Here is a 13953-nt window from a genome sequence, read left to right as displayed (position 1 = left end):
AGACCTACCTCGACTGGAATAAATGCAGCACTTTTTTTTGTGCCTTAAAAAATCTTTGCTGGCACTTTTGGTGCCTTTACCGGCACTTTTTTGTGCCGGCAATTTGGGTACCTGACGCAGTGTGCACGATAAAGATGCACAAAACCCACAACAATGAACAAATTCCGACGCCAGAGGAGGAAATAGCCTAAGGTGCAGGAGGCTCCATCTGTTGACTACGCCATCGTTTTTTTTTTCATGCCAGGAAAAAAAACCATCCTTGTCCGCCTACTCCACGTCTCCACGAAAGAAGTCTAGATAACCCCCCTATGTTTCATGGTTGGGACGTTTAACCCCCTCAGGTTTAAAGTGGAGCACATGACCCCCTCAAGTATGACATACCGGTTAAATTACCCCCTCAGGCTTTAGATGGCTGTTTTAAGCTGACTTGGACATTGGTTTTGGCCACGTATAGTATTACGGTTTAAGAGATGGGCAGAAAAGTCCACATTCCTCCTCTTCCACGTCTTTCGCCCATACTCTACTCTGTTCGACTGCCCGTTCGAGGAGGATGAGGACGGCGAGCAAGCTGGCGGCGGCGTCGTGGCTGGTGTGGGCCAATGTGAGGAGATACCCGTGGTTGCTGGCGCAGGTGTTCGACCCGGCGGATGCTTCGGCGCTCGGGGAACGCCAGCGGCGCGGATCCGCCCTGGTCGTCTACTCATGCTCGGGAAACGTCGGCGCCGCAGATCCGCCATGGTCGCTTTCTCGCGCTCGGCAGGGACGCGCTCAAAGGCGAGGCCTTTGTCAGGTACTTCTCCGTGCCGTAAGCCTCACCAGCTCAGGCGGCCATCACCAAAGATTGTAAGTGGACTGCTGATTATAATTAGCTCCCACGATCCTAGGCATGCAGCTCACCTGCACGGACTGAAGTTGGCATGTCTATGTGTATCCCAATCAGATGTTGGTTCTGTGTTCAACTCCTCATTTCGAATGTTGTCTCCCTGATAGTCTGATCTATAAGTGTTGCCTCTTTGATTCCTCTTTGGTGAGGGGGTGAGATTCGGCAGCTGCCCTGGACATCCGACGAGGTGCACCCCATTCACGACTCCTCCATCTTCCTCCGCCCCGACCAAACCCTCTGAGTCGTGCGCGACGTGCTCTCTGCCATGCCTCGGCTGTGCGACTACGACGACGCACCACGGTGGCTCAACGGTGAGTGTCGGCCCTGCTACTGCTAGCGCGCCTGCGACGGCAATGCAAAGAAAGAACGAAACTTGGGGATTAAGTGTTCCACTATCCATGTAATCGCCTAGGTGGCTCAAAACCACTGTCCATGTCAGCTAAAACAGCCATCACAAACCTCAGGGGGGTTAATTGGCCGGTAATTGGAAGCTGGGGGGGTTATTTGTTCCAGTTGAAACCTGGAGGGGTTAAACGTCCCAAACCTGAAACCTAGGGGGGTTAAGTGGACTTCTTTCACGTCTCCACTTGGGTACATACCGACATTCGGGTGCTGAAGATGGGACCACCCATCAACTAAGCAATAGGCGGTTCATGTGAAAACAAACAGAATTCCTCACATTTTAAACGGACATTCCTACTACTATTACACACACTCTTTCTACAGCAGCACATGCTTAGGTTTGAGAAGTATAAAGAGAAAGCATTAGCTGATGCACGTCAACTCAATTATCGTTTTATAATATTCATGAGAATATGATTGTTGCTTAAATTTGATGTGTTTGCATTGCATTTTTTTCCAAGAAAAATCCGGATCTATTGTAAAAGTTCACAAGAAGTACAAAGCTCCATAAATATAATAAAAATAACATCAAGGTTCTTGAACCGCCTAGCGACCCCGTTGATGATAGTCGGGAAGTCTTCGTGCAATCTGCCCCAAAGGACCAACGTCTCGGAGCCGAAGTCTTGGCCGTTGAACCCTTGAATTTATGCTGACACCAAACTTGCAACACAAGTAGACTAGACGAGATCCACCACTCCATGAAAGCAATAATCAGATGACTCCCAACCCTCCTCAACGCCACCAGCAAAATCACCGCCAACAGAGTGGACGAGGAAGCGGGTATACTGCCTAGGGACCTTACTAGTCCAAGGTCCCCACCCCTCCCGCTGCCAGACCAACAAACAGGGGGCCCATCGACTTCTAGTGGAACCCTAGATAAAATGTTGAAAGACCTATCATAGACAATGGAGGCTGGCACATGAGGATCCAAGAGAAAGCATTAAGTGGAGATTTAGGATTTTGAGCCCCCCCAATAATAATTCATCAGGACATAGTCAACACTTCATAATTTCATCCATAGTTATCCATAGGTGTTGTCCACCTTTATATTTCGGCAGTTCTTAGAGTTTGTATCAACGAGGAAACCTATCCAGCGTAGGGTTCAGCCACCACCCACCCCAAGAATCAAATATACCCCAGACACAAAAGCAAACCACAGTTATTTGATATAGCTCCAATCCCTAAGATTATTTCAGCAGGCATGCCCATAAACCAAGATACTGGAACTCGCTGCAAGATACATGAACCAAATGTTTACAAGAACAGAAACAGATTAGAGTTTCTTAACACTAAACTTCCACTCCCCCTTCACGGGATCAAACGATATGAATTCAGCATCGTGACTCTTGGTCCATTGCGCCAGAACCTCCTTATATGCATCGACTGCTGGCCCTTCCATTAACTGCAACCCAGTCTTCTGATCGACGCATTTCACATTCAGAAGAGTGATCTCTGCAGGCTTGTTGAGCTCCTGCCCGGCAGGAGGTCTCTTGCTCTCATCCATGTAGGCATTAATCTCACGGTCCTTGAACTCCACGATGGATGTGATGTCTAGCATCCTCACATCAGTTTCTCCATCAAACTTCACGCTGCCATAGCCATGTCTGCCGACTGTGAAGTCCTTCACATGTGAGCAACTACCTGGCTCCTGACGTTCTCGTGCAGCAAGCTCCGCGATTGATGGCAAGGTGTAGTAGTCGGCCTTGTAGAGCCGAGGTAGCACACTCTCACTGATCACTTCTGCAGCCAGGGGCACCAAATGGAGATCTGTCAGTCAGGGGAACATCACTGATATTCCCTTTCTGTTCCCCGGCAGGTCCTGAAAAATTATAGAAAAACACACACAATCAAGCACCTTTAATTTTGAGATCAATGTTTTGGCATTTGTTCTCCAGAAGTGCTAACGGAGAACTTGGGTTTACTCCTAGGATTCTTCATTGTAAAATTGCTAGTGAAAAATTGCTTAATAAAATTATTATTAGCGTGAAGTAAAAGCTTATTTGAATAAAATGCTAGGAATGTTCATTGTAACTGTTTCTAGTGAATAACTGCCTAATAAACTATTAGCATAAAGCAGCAAAATTTATTTCAACAAATATTCCCATAGGATAACAAGAGCCAAACAGAACATGACAGCAACGCGTCCTACAAATAACCACTAGTATCATGGAAAAATAAGGCTTCCTTTTTTTTAAAAAAAGCAGCGTATTTAATCTGGAAAAGAAAACATTGTTCACTTTGGTTGAATGTGCATCTACTTAACTTTCTGATGCAATGGGAAATAGTAAAGACTAAAAACGACATCGCATATGTATGTCTATGACAAAAACTGTTTTGTACTTATCAGGATATCAGAAGTCTCAAGAAAATTCGAGCCATATAACGAGAATTAGCTTGCTACAAAATATAGTAGTACCAGACGTCTCAAACAAGAAAAAGAAAAACTGTAGCATCAGCCTAGAAGTCTATAAAAGAAAGCTTGTACCAGAAGCTAAGAAATTCAAACAATACGAGCGATCATTTCGACAAAATCTACCTGTTGAACTGGATGTTTTCCCAGTTTGACTCGCAGGCTGCTCCACTGATCGGATAGTCAGGTCTTGGTTCTCTCCAGGATAGATAGAGAAAGAAACAGGTGTTGGTGAAGCTTGAACATTATGAACCTATATGCAAAAGGACAAGTCATTTTTTTATTATAGGATAATCAGAATGGCCGTACACATTTTTTTTGGAGGAGATTAAAAAATGAAGAGCATTTTATCTAATTGTTACTGGTGAGCCCAAAAGTGTGAGCATATTGCTTGACACGTATCTGAAGGGGGCTCCACGGTATCATTTTACTGTGCAATAAAAATCTAGGCTTTGGAGATTTATTTCCATACCTGTGAAGCAAGGCTCCCAGTATCATCATTCCTTGGATAAAATCTAATCCTGACAGTAGTAATGTCAATTGGTAGTAGCAACTCTACAGCTTTCTTGGAATGATCAATATTTATCTGGAATCACGATAAAAAAATCAGATATAAAACCATAAAGCCAGGAAAAATACAGCCATTCAATGATACCTACAGAAGTGCATTGACCATTTGGTGACGGAGCTGGTGCTGAATGGGAGACTGAAGAGCTGAGTAAACTTCCTCCTTGCTGCTTCCAACAAAAACAACCAATAAGAACCACATGTATGTTACACTCCTATGAAGTGCCTCACGAACGAATGATCTCTGAGGAATACTTACGGTAAACGATGTACCAGGAGCTCTATATGACGCTGTGTTACTGAATATGTTTTCCCTAGAAGTTGCAGGAGCGGAGCTTGAAGGAGGAAATGAGAACACTGGTGGCTGGGGTCCTGCAGAGTGCAACCAAAATGGGTTGTTGGTGTTACAACCGAAACCTTGTGTTGTGGATTGTGGTCCCACAGATGGCTTCACATGAGCTTCACTTGGATATTTCAAGGGCTGCACTGGGGGCTGGGGCTGCCATGGATGATTAGACAAAGGAACCGAAAATAATGGTGGGCCTGCAGGAGCGGAGCTTGAAGGAGGAAATGAGAACACTGGTGGCTGGGGTCCTGCAGAGCGCAACCAAAATGGGTTGTTGGTGTTACAACCGAAACCTTGTGTTGTGGATTGTGGTACCACAGATGGCTTCGCATGAGCATCACTTAGATCTTCCAAAAGCTGCACTGGGGGCTGGGGCTGCCATGGATGATTAGCCGAAGGAACCATGCTTTTCGGCAGGCTGGGACTCCCTAAGAGCATGCAAAACTAGGTTAGTGATAAGAACCATAAACCAATAAAATAAATGGACAATGCAAAAATACAAGATTCAACAATTGTTAACCACCAGTTATAACAAAGGGTCCATACATGTTCTTTGGCCAAGATTCAACAAATGAACTTAGCAAAGAAGTTAAAATGATGCTTCAAACTGAAATTCAAAGAGTTAACAGTGCATATGCCAGTTTGAAGAAACATAAGCTAACCTTGACATTATTAAATGCTGAATAACTATATATGCAAAATATTATTATCTGATTAGCGTAGCTTGATGCATTTTTATCATAAAACCGTGATCTCCAAATACCTTTCTTTCTTTAGACATAATCCAGATTCAACATATCATGTCTAAAGTTTTGGGAATAAATCAGTATCTTACCTTTGTCTCCTCTCTGATAATCTTCATGTCGAAGCTCCTCGTGAGACTTGCTGTTGTATACAGGCATTGCTGAAATAGATTGGAAATAGAAAGGAGTCTCAACATCAGCAGTCTTGGAATAAGCAGAAACCCTGCTGCCTTTTTGAGACACTCCTACAAAATTAAGATGTGGAAAACGAAACAATAAAATAAAATGATGAAATTTCAGTGTATATGCCAGTTTGAAGAAACATAAGCTAACCTTGACATTATTAAATGCTGAATAACTATATACGGAAATAACTTTGTACACGCAGGTATGGGTGAGGAAGTTATCGGTACCGTTCGGAGCAGCACGTTGCTTTGAGATCTGGAGAAAATAAAAGGTGTAGTTTCTTTGGGACACGGAAAGGCAAGCAGGCGTGGAAATTGCCTGGATAGCAGGCATGCACACGGGATTCCCGGGGCATCCTTTTCTCCGTATCATCTCTTTCTCTTTCCTGCATCCTCTCTCTAATGACTACTCCAACATCGTCTCCTTTCTTGCTTCCTCGCGCCTACCTCCATTGTTGCCCTCGCTTCTCTGCACTGGACCACTGGTGATGTCAGGCGAGCCTCGCTTCGCAGCTGCGGCTGATCTGGCCATACATAGACTTAGCTAGATTCCAGGAACCTTTTCTCTCCCCAGGCATATCGCATCCCTCTTGACAAAATCCGTCTTCCTCCCGAGTCCCGTGCGCTCCCCTATTGCTCTTCCTCACTCGGCAGCACACATGCAGACCTGACCAGGTGGTGTCGGCTCGGCACCTCGACGTAGCCATCGACATCTCTATCAGCTTCGTTGGCAAGCCAGAATGAGTATCGGCGACGGCGGCCTCCAAGTCCATGTCGTTGCCGCGGAGCTCACCGAGCTTTCTCCTCCGCTCCGCCATGGAATTTCTTGCAGGGGTGCACACGCAGCCGCGCAGGGGAGGCTGCTACACAAGTCTCGGCAGCTAGCCATATATAGGTTCAGTTCCTCACGCCATTGTGCATCCCTCTTCATTTGCTTCTTGCCAACAGGCGAGTTCATCTTCGCTCTCCTTCCAGTGCTCCGTTCTGCTGTAGCCCGAGCTGACGGAGCTATGGTTTTGTTTATATGTGGAAAATGGCAAATCCACTGCAAGTTCAGCTGGAAAATGCCCGTGCCGCAATTAGATTCTGTACAATGGAACACTTTGGACACACCCATCATTTCTGTCCAGTATCAATAACAGAGTAGGAATTTCAACAATGCAGACAAAAAAAAATTGAACCAGTGAATGGCTGCACTGTAAAACGGATAGCTCGGCAGAAGATGCAAACAATTTTTCCCAGCTGTTCCTCTCTGGCTGTTGCTCGGGCAATATGAAACACTACGGAATGTGTTCCTCCCGCGCGCGCCCGCGCGGCAGCGCCCCCGGCCGGCCAGGCCGGCTCTCGCGCGCCTTCACCATCCTGCTCGCCGCCCGCTGCACCTCCGCCTAGTCGGCGCTCCATGTCCTGCCTCGCATCACCGCGCGCGTCCTAGCTGGCCGGCTGCCGCGCCCGCCGACTCCTCCGCGCCGTCCGCCTGCGCCGTATCAGACCACCGGCTGTTCCCTCTGCGTGCTCTGCCGCCCGCGTCCGCCCGGGTCGCCGGCTCCCGGCCGACCGCGCCTCGCACGCTCCGGCTCCTCCTCGCCCGGCCAACTACCTTCCCCGCCAGCTGCGCCGCTCGCTTGCCGCGCCCGCTCTACGCGCGCGTCGGCTCTGCCTCTGCCGGCTGCACCTCGCCGTGGCCGGCCGGTCCAATCGCTAGTCTCGCTCGGTCCAGAGAAGGGGGTGCGAAGCGGAGAGGGCGGAAGAGCGGAGCAGGCACGTCGGCGGCAGCGACAGGCCGAGAGAGGATTTGGGGTGAGAAATTTTGAAGGGGAAGATGGGCAATGGTGACGGGCGACAGTCGCTCTGGTCTGGGACAGAATCTCCGTGTCGAGCGGAGCAAAGCCAGGGAAAAGCAAATGATATCCATACCTGCGTGTACGCAAATGATATCCTCCTCTCTCCTTTTTCAGATCTCAAAGCAACCTGTTGTTATGAACGGTACAGATTACTTCCTTACCCATACCTGCGTGTACAAAATCCACACTCTAACTATATATGCAAAATATTATTATCTGATTAGCGTAGCTTGATGCATTTTTATCATAAAACCCTGATCTCCAAATACCTTTCTTTCTTTAGACATAATCCAGATTCAACATATCATGTCTAAAGTTTTGGGAATAAATCAGTATCTTACCTTTGTCTCCTCTCTGATAATCTTCATGTCGAAGCTCCTCGTGAGACTTGCTGTTGTATACAGGCATTGCTGAAATAGATTGGAAATAGAAAGGAGTCTCAACATCAGCAGTCCTGGAATAAGCAGAAACCCTGCTGCCTTTTTGAGACACTCCTACAAAATTAAGATGTGGAAAACGAAACAATAAAATAAAATGATGAAACTTCATAATAAGTCAACCGAATGAAAGTAAATTATTGTGCATAAAATGGTGTCACTCAAGCCGTGTCACTCAAGCCGTGAGGCTTTCCCCAGTTTCTTTGTCTCATTTTCGCAATAAGCTAACTAGTTCTACTAATCACCATTGGAGATGTATTTTTAATGTATTAAATGCACTACTTACAATAATAAATGGAAAACGTAGATCATGGTGATACTATTAAGACCAGTTTGGAATTACTGCATCATGCTATTAGTCAATATACATACAAAAATAGTAATCAAAAATGGTATTCAAAAGTACATTGACAATGCCTCTCGAAATTTAAATATTAAACTAAGTTGAACTTTCAAATATAGCAGCTGAAAATATAAGAGATAGCCATATATGTTAAACTAGGAACATGAACTAAATGAAACCCAGAAAGCAACCAGACAACTTACGATCAAAGGACCCAAATGGAGAAGGCATAGATGGCACCCCAAAGGCCGGGGTGGATGACATCGTAAACCCAGGAACAGATGGAGAGTGTTGGCCTATTGTAGCTGTACAAAGCACCAAATCAGAAAGTCAAATCAGCTGTGGTGAGTAAACATATACATGTCATGAAACTGTAGAGATAAGGATTATATTTGGAATTATATCAACCAAGCTGGAAAGAGTGCAAGTAACCTAGAAAAGAAACCAAATAACTAAAAAAAACACCCTAGTATTTGCACAAATGAATACTAACACTGCATGCACCAACAAACAGTTTGAGTTATGAAAAATATCTGAATTGACTACATGATCAAGATATGGGTAGTTTTGCAAATAATATTATATAGTTCACTCCTATAGCTCATGTGAATGTGTTATGCAGAATGTAATGATCAAAAATAACATCTTGGAGACCGTGAACAAAAACCGGCATGCTCTCATCACCACAGAAATCACTTGAAGCCTAGTATAGCTGTTTATCATACTGACCATCTCCATCCAAACACAGATCTTGCAAGAATTAATGTAAGATCCTTGTATCATCAGGTTGGTTTTACTGAACTTATTCCAGTCACACTGGATTGATTCACTTCAGTATACACCCATTTCAAACTAGAGGAAATCAAGAGTTAATGCCAAATGCATAACTACCTTTTATATATATCAATGACAAGTGAAAAGAAAGTCAAGCTAAATTATTAACAAAATCTTCTTAAATCGCCAATGCTGCCGTAGTAGTCAGTAGCTATATGCATCCTAATATCTTACTGAAGTTGTAACACGTTCACAATCTACTTGGGCAGAACATCTCGCTAACAAATATATATTGAGTTATGAAGTCGAGAAAGTGGTGTTTTTCAGTTACATCAAAAATCTTTCAACCTGTCCCCACAAACTGTATTGTACCACTGAATATAAGTTGAAATTATCAAAGAGTCAGAGAAAACAACACATGCACATACAAAAAGGAAAAGCAGAAACTAGAGAATCAGTTGGAAAAAAGTCTGCTTACTGCCAAATGGTGTGGACGGGAAAGGTGCATGCAGATGGGGCATGGGTGGTATGAAGATGTTGGCCGGTCGCCCAACGGCTGGGGTAGACCATGATGATCCGAAGGCTGGGGTAGACCAAGATGAACAAGAGCCCATCATTGTGAAACTGAACTCTGAAACTAGGAACATGAACAAAATGAAAACCATAAAGTAAACCACACAACTTACAATCAAAGGGCCCCGATGGAGAAGGCATAGATGACACCCCAAAGGCCGGGTTGGGTGACATCAATCCGAAGGCTGGGGTAGTGAAAGGTGGTCCGAAGGCTGGGGTTGGGCAAGATGATCCGAAGGCCGGTGTAGAGTAAGATGATCCGAAGGCTGTGGTAGAGCAAGATGATCCGAAGGCTGGGGTGGACCAAGATGAAGCAGAACCCATCCTAACTGCAGAAAGCAAGATTAAATCGAATCATGCGAGTGAAAAGTTAATAATAATCTCATGCCTAAGCATACAAGATGAAGCTGCATTAGTTACGCAAGACAAATACACAATGCTACACCACCCGTGTATCCCGATAGTAGGATAACCGACTTTGAGTAGTTGGATCTCGGATCGGTGCATTTTACCAATTGTAGTACATTCAGAAATCAGAAACTACCTAGATTGGAGGCCTATTCAATCTATTTCAAATCGTCCCCTTATTCAACTATGAAAGCAGCGGACGACGACGGGAACCCTTGAGCCGGCGGTTCTAGTAATAGAAACCTAAACATCCAGAGAATCCTAACCCGGATTAAGATGGAATCAGACCAAATTAAGCACGAGAATCCCCGGCGGAAGTAGCAAGCGAGCAAGCAATGTACCCGTCGAAACGGGCGCGCGTCGGGTTGATCTACGAGCGAATCGAACGGCGGGGAACTAGAATCTCCGGCATTGGTGTGGAGAAGGGGAAGGGGGAGAGGGCTGGCTTACCAGAGACGGGCGTCGAGTCCAGTCGAATCGGAGGGGCGGTGGCGAGGAGGCTTGAGCAGGGTTGGTTCTCCGCCGCCTCGGCTTGGTGAAGGAAGAAGGAAGAAGGCCCCGGTATCAGCGCGCTTTTATACGAGGAAGACCTCCGCTTCCAGTAGCTTACAAATCAAGCCAAAGTTTTTTTTTTTTTTTGGTTACCCGAGTGAGCTTTCTTTCTACGCCACTTCAGGGGAAGTTTTTTTTTTTCACCATTTGACCTTCACGACCGAGAGGCCGGCTTCCTGTGTCGCAGGCTCGCAGCAGCGGTGAACTACTCTGTCACTCGGCCCGGTTCTTTGGGCCCAGCTGAGAAGGACCTAAACCTTTTTATTTTCTTGGTTATTTTTTGAACGGTTTTTTTATTGGTTGTAGTTACTTACTTATGATCAAGCATTCCGCTCGATGAAGGACCTAAACCTACCATCTAAAATATTGTTTTATCGAAAAATTGAAAAACAGAGGGGACGTGTAGGTCCACAAAAAATCTACAAAAACCACCCTAAAAGTTAGATGTCTAAGAGCGAGTTCAATAGTGCAGCATATAAGAAAGATGTCATGTCATCTGTAACCAATATATAGACATTATGTACAATAGTTAGAAATGTACTAGTTTATCAACACATAGAAATATTTCACTCCCATAAATTGTTTAGGAGCACGTGCTAGAGCTAGCTCTTGCATAAAACTAGTCATAAGACTAGTTATAGTGGGAGTAACATAGAGTAGTAACATGACGAGTAACACTTTGTTCAAAAAAAAAACATGGCGAGTAACATAGAGTAGTAACATGCACATGTTACTGCTATATGTTACCACCTTCATAGTAGTTAGTAACATCAAAGTAGTATCGTAGATATATGAATTAATTAACTTGTAAACTTATTGTATCTTGAGAAGTGTGATGTTATAGTAACTAGCTATGTTACTCAATCCTCTTCTCTCCTTATTAATTCACTGCCACATAAGCAAAATTTCTGAGTTAGACACTTAGTTACTAGTGAAGTTACTTGCACTATGAGTAAGAGCCAACTTACATTTTCTCTCCTCTTCTCTCTCCTTCAACTAGACGCAAATATATTATTTTAATCCTTATAGCCAGCTGACTAGAACTTATTATACTTGCTCTAACGTTATCGCCTGCTCACTGGGTTTTATTATACTTGCTTTAACTTTGGTCGTTTTCGACCAAGTCACATTTTCTACCACATCATCCAGTGGGACCCATTGTTAGAAACCTTGTTAACAAAGCGACACATTGCAAGGAACCAACATAATATCTATAGATTTTTGCAACTCGTAATAGGGATCACCTCGGAACCATGTCATAAAATGCTAGCCTCTGTAATGTCTGAACTTTTTCAAATTTAAGAACAGTTTCAGATACTCCGTAACTACTAGTACCAGAGCCATCTGATCCTCCGCGCTGAATGGATCTCCAAGCGTTGGAATTGGGATCTCCTATAAATGATAAATCCTCCCCCTTGTTCGTGATTCTGGAGGCCGCTTGGTGGCGGAGGCATAGCTCGGGTGCAGACATGCCAACCAGTTCGGATGCTACAGAGTACCTCTGCTTTTGTAAAATCCGGAGCTTGAAAATGTTCGTGCGTCATCCAGTGGAGGGCGGCGACAGGATATGAACTTTGAGTCTAGTTATTGCCATAGCCAATATGAAAATTCCCCGTAAAAAAATATCAGACCATCAAGGCGGAGAGGTTAGTTGACGCTCGGTTAACTAGTACTGTATAAACGCCTCCCTGTAGAAAAGTGCGCAAACCATGGCAAAACAGTCTGACTTCGTGAACACAAGAATGCTAGAGCTTAGTAGTGTCTATCTTACATACATTTGATTCTACAGCCTAGGATCAGAATGTGAATGGCAGGCGGAGTTGGTGCCAAGTTTGCAAAAGCACAGCACCGGTGCAGCCATGGTGATTCATGATTCATATATCTATTGTAGTGGAGGATTGCATTGTCAGGTCAACCAAATGTAACTGTGTGCTAAAGTTGAACACTAGCTAATTACTGGAAGTGTGTGCTGAAGTTAAACATAAGTATGGCAGCAGCAAATGGCTACTCTACTAGCTAGCGTGACACAAGTACTGCAAATTAATTCACACCCTCTAGACATCCGGTCTACAAGGATTGATGACAGTGGCGGCTTCCGTAGCGTGTACATGAGATGCTCGCTAAAAGTTTGCTAGACCGGATAAACGTTCCGTTTTGTCTAGAGGGTGTCTAGAGTTTATTGGTGTTGCATGGTAAATTGGATGTTTTTTAATGTATGTTTTTTGTCAGATCTTTATTAAATAATATAATAACAAAAAAAAGTATAGGCATCTTTTCGATGCAAAGGCCAGAGTCATCATCCATTTTTATTAAAAAAAAGCTAAACAAGATGCTGGAGAAGGGGAGTAGGGGACGTCGAGCTCTACTCCGAAAAGCTATTGGCGCTCCACGGGTGCAAGTGCCTTCGGCGCGTCGAACCGGACTACCCCGACAAGGTCTAGGAGGAGCAAACAGAGATGTTCATGCGCCGACGTAACTTGGACATAATTAGGGATGAACTTCTCCGAGAAAATCTATCTCTATCTCTACTATATTAAAAGGAGGAACTGGTTCTGTTTCCTCCGATCGAAGTTTTCGTCCTACATATTTTCTTAGACGGTTATACCCTCCGACCAAATCTCATTACCCACCATGCCATTACCAAATATAATTACATATCGCTTCGTCCCTAAGCCAGGAAAGGATTCCCGAGCGAAGCTAGGGTTCGACTGCCCCGCTATTGCTCCCCCACATACCGCCGCCACCCCGTCGATCTGCGGCCATCGGCGACGGCCACCTCCTCCGGACGGTGGAACGGTACTTTCGCGTCATAAAGCTCCCGACCATGTGCCCTTGCGACCGCCCAGCCCTTGGACCTATACGACCCTTCCCGTGCAGTGGTTTCCTTCTCCCCTCGATCCCCGCTGAAGATGCGTCGGCGATGCGCGCTCCATGGGGAGGATCCCGGCGTCGTCCCCCACAATCAAGCATCGGGAGACATGTGAACACGAGGCGGAAGGAAAGATGGCATGGCAGTACATTGCGGAGCTCCATGGCACAGCGGCGGGAGGACCGCGGCGGCGCGGCGTTCCCGCTGGCAGAGGCGGCTTGGAGCTCGCTTACACATCGACGGGATATCAACTGATTTCTTGGCTTGGAGCTCGCTCGCTGGCGCATCGTGCGCCGACATGTGGGCATCCCTCAAACCTTCCATTTTCCCCTCGTTGTCCCATCTCAAACCTCACGACCTATCTCGCCCATCGCTAAAAGATCAGCCGCCGCCCACTCTCCTCACCAGCAGCAGCCTCCTGCTCGCATTCTCCGCCCGCCGCAGCCTACCGACCCCGTGTCGGCTTCCCGCCTCCACCACCGTCGGCGAGCCCTAGCTTGCTCCTCCTAGGGTCTCCTACCATCCTCCGCGCCCCGATCATGCTGCCCACCACCCCGATTCGGCAAACCTGTGACTCGTACTGCACTATTTTCTTAACTAATTGTAACATCCCAAGT

The 13953-nt window shown here is 45.6% G+C and overlaps 1 pseudogene; it reads right to left on the bottom strand.

Annotated features, from left to right (window-relative positions):
- Positions 1-2339: 2339 nt before the first annotated feature.
- On the bottom strand, positions 2340-10434 carry LOC124665450 (annotated as a pseudogene).
- Positions 10435-13953: the final 3519 nt, after the last annotated feature.

This window comes from Lolium rigidum, chromosome 6 (genome assembly GCF_022539505.1).
Source record: "Lolium rigidum isolate FL_2022 chromosome 6, APGP_CSIRO_Lrig_0.1, whole genome shotgun sequence".
In the NCBI taxonomy this organism is placed as follows: Eukaryota; Viridiplantae; Streptophyta; class Magnoliopsida; order Poales; family Poaceae; genus Lolium; species Lolium rigidum.
This window is presented reverse-complemented; position numbering and strand designations above follow the sequence as displayed.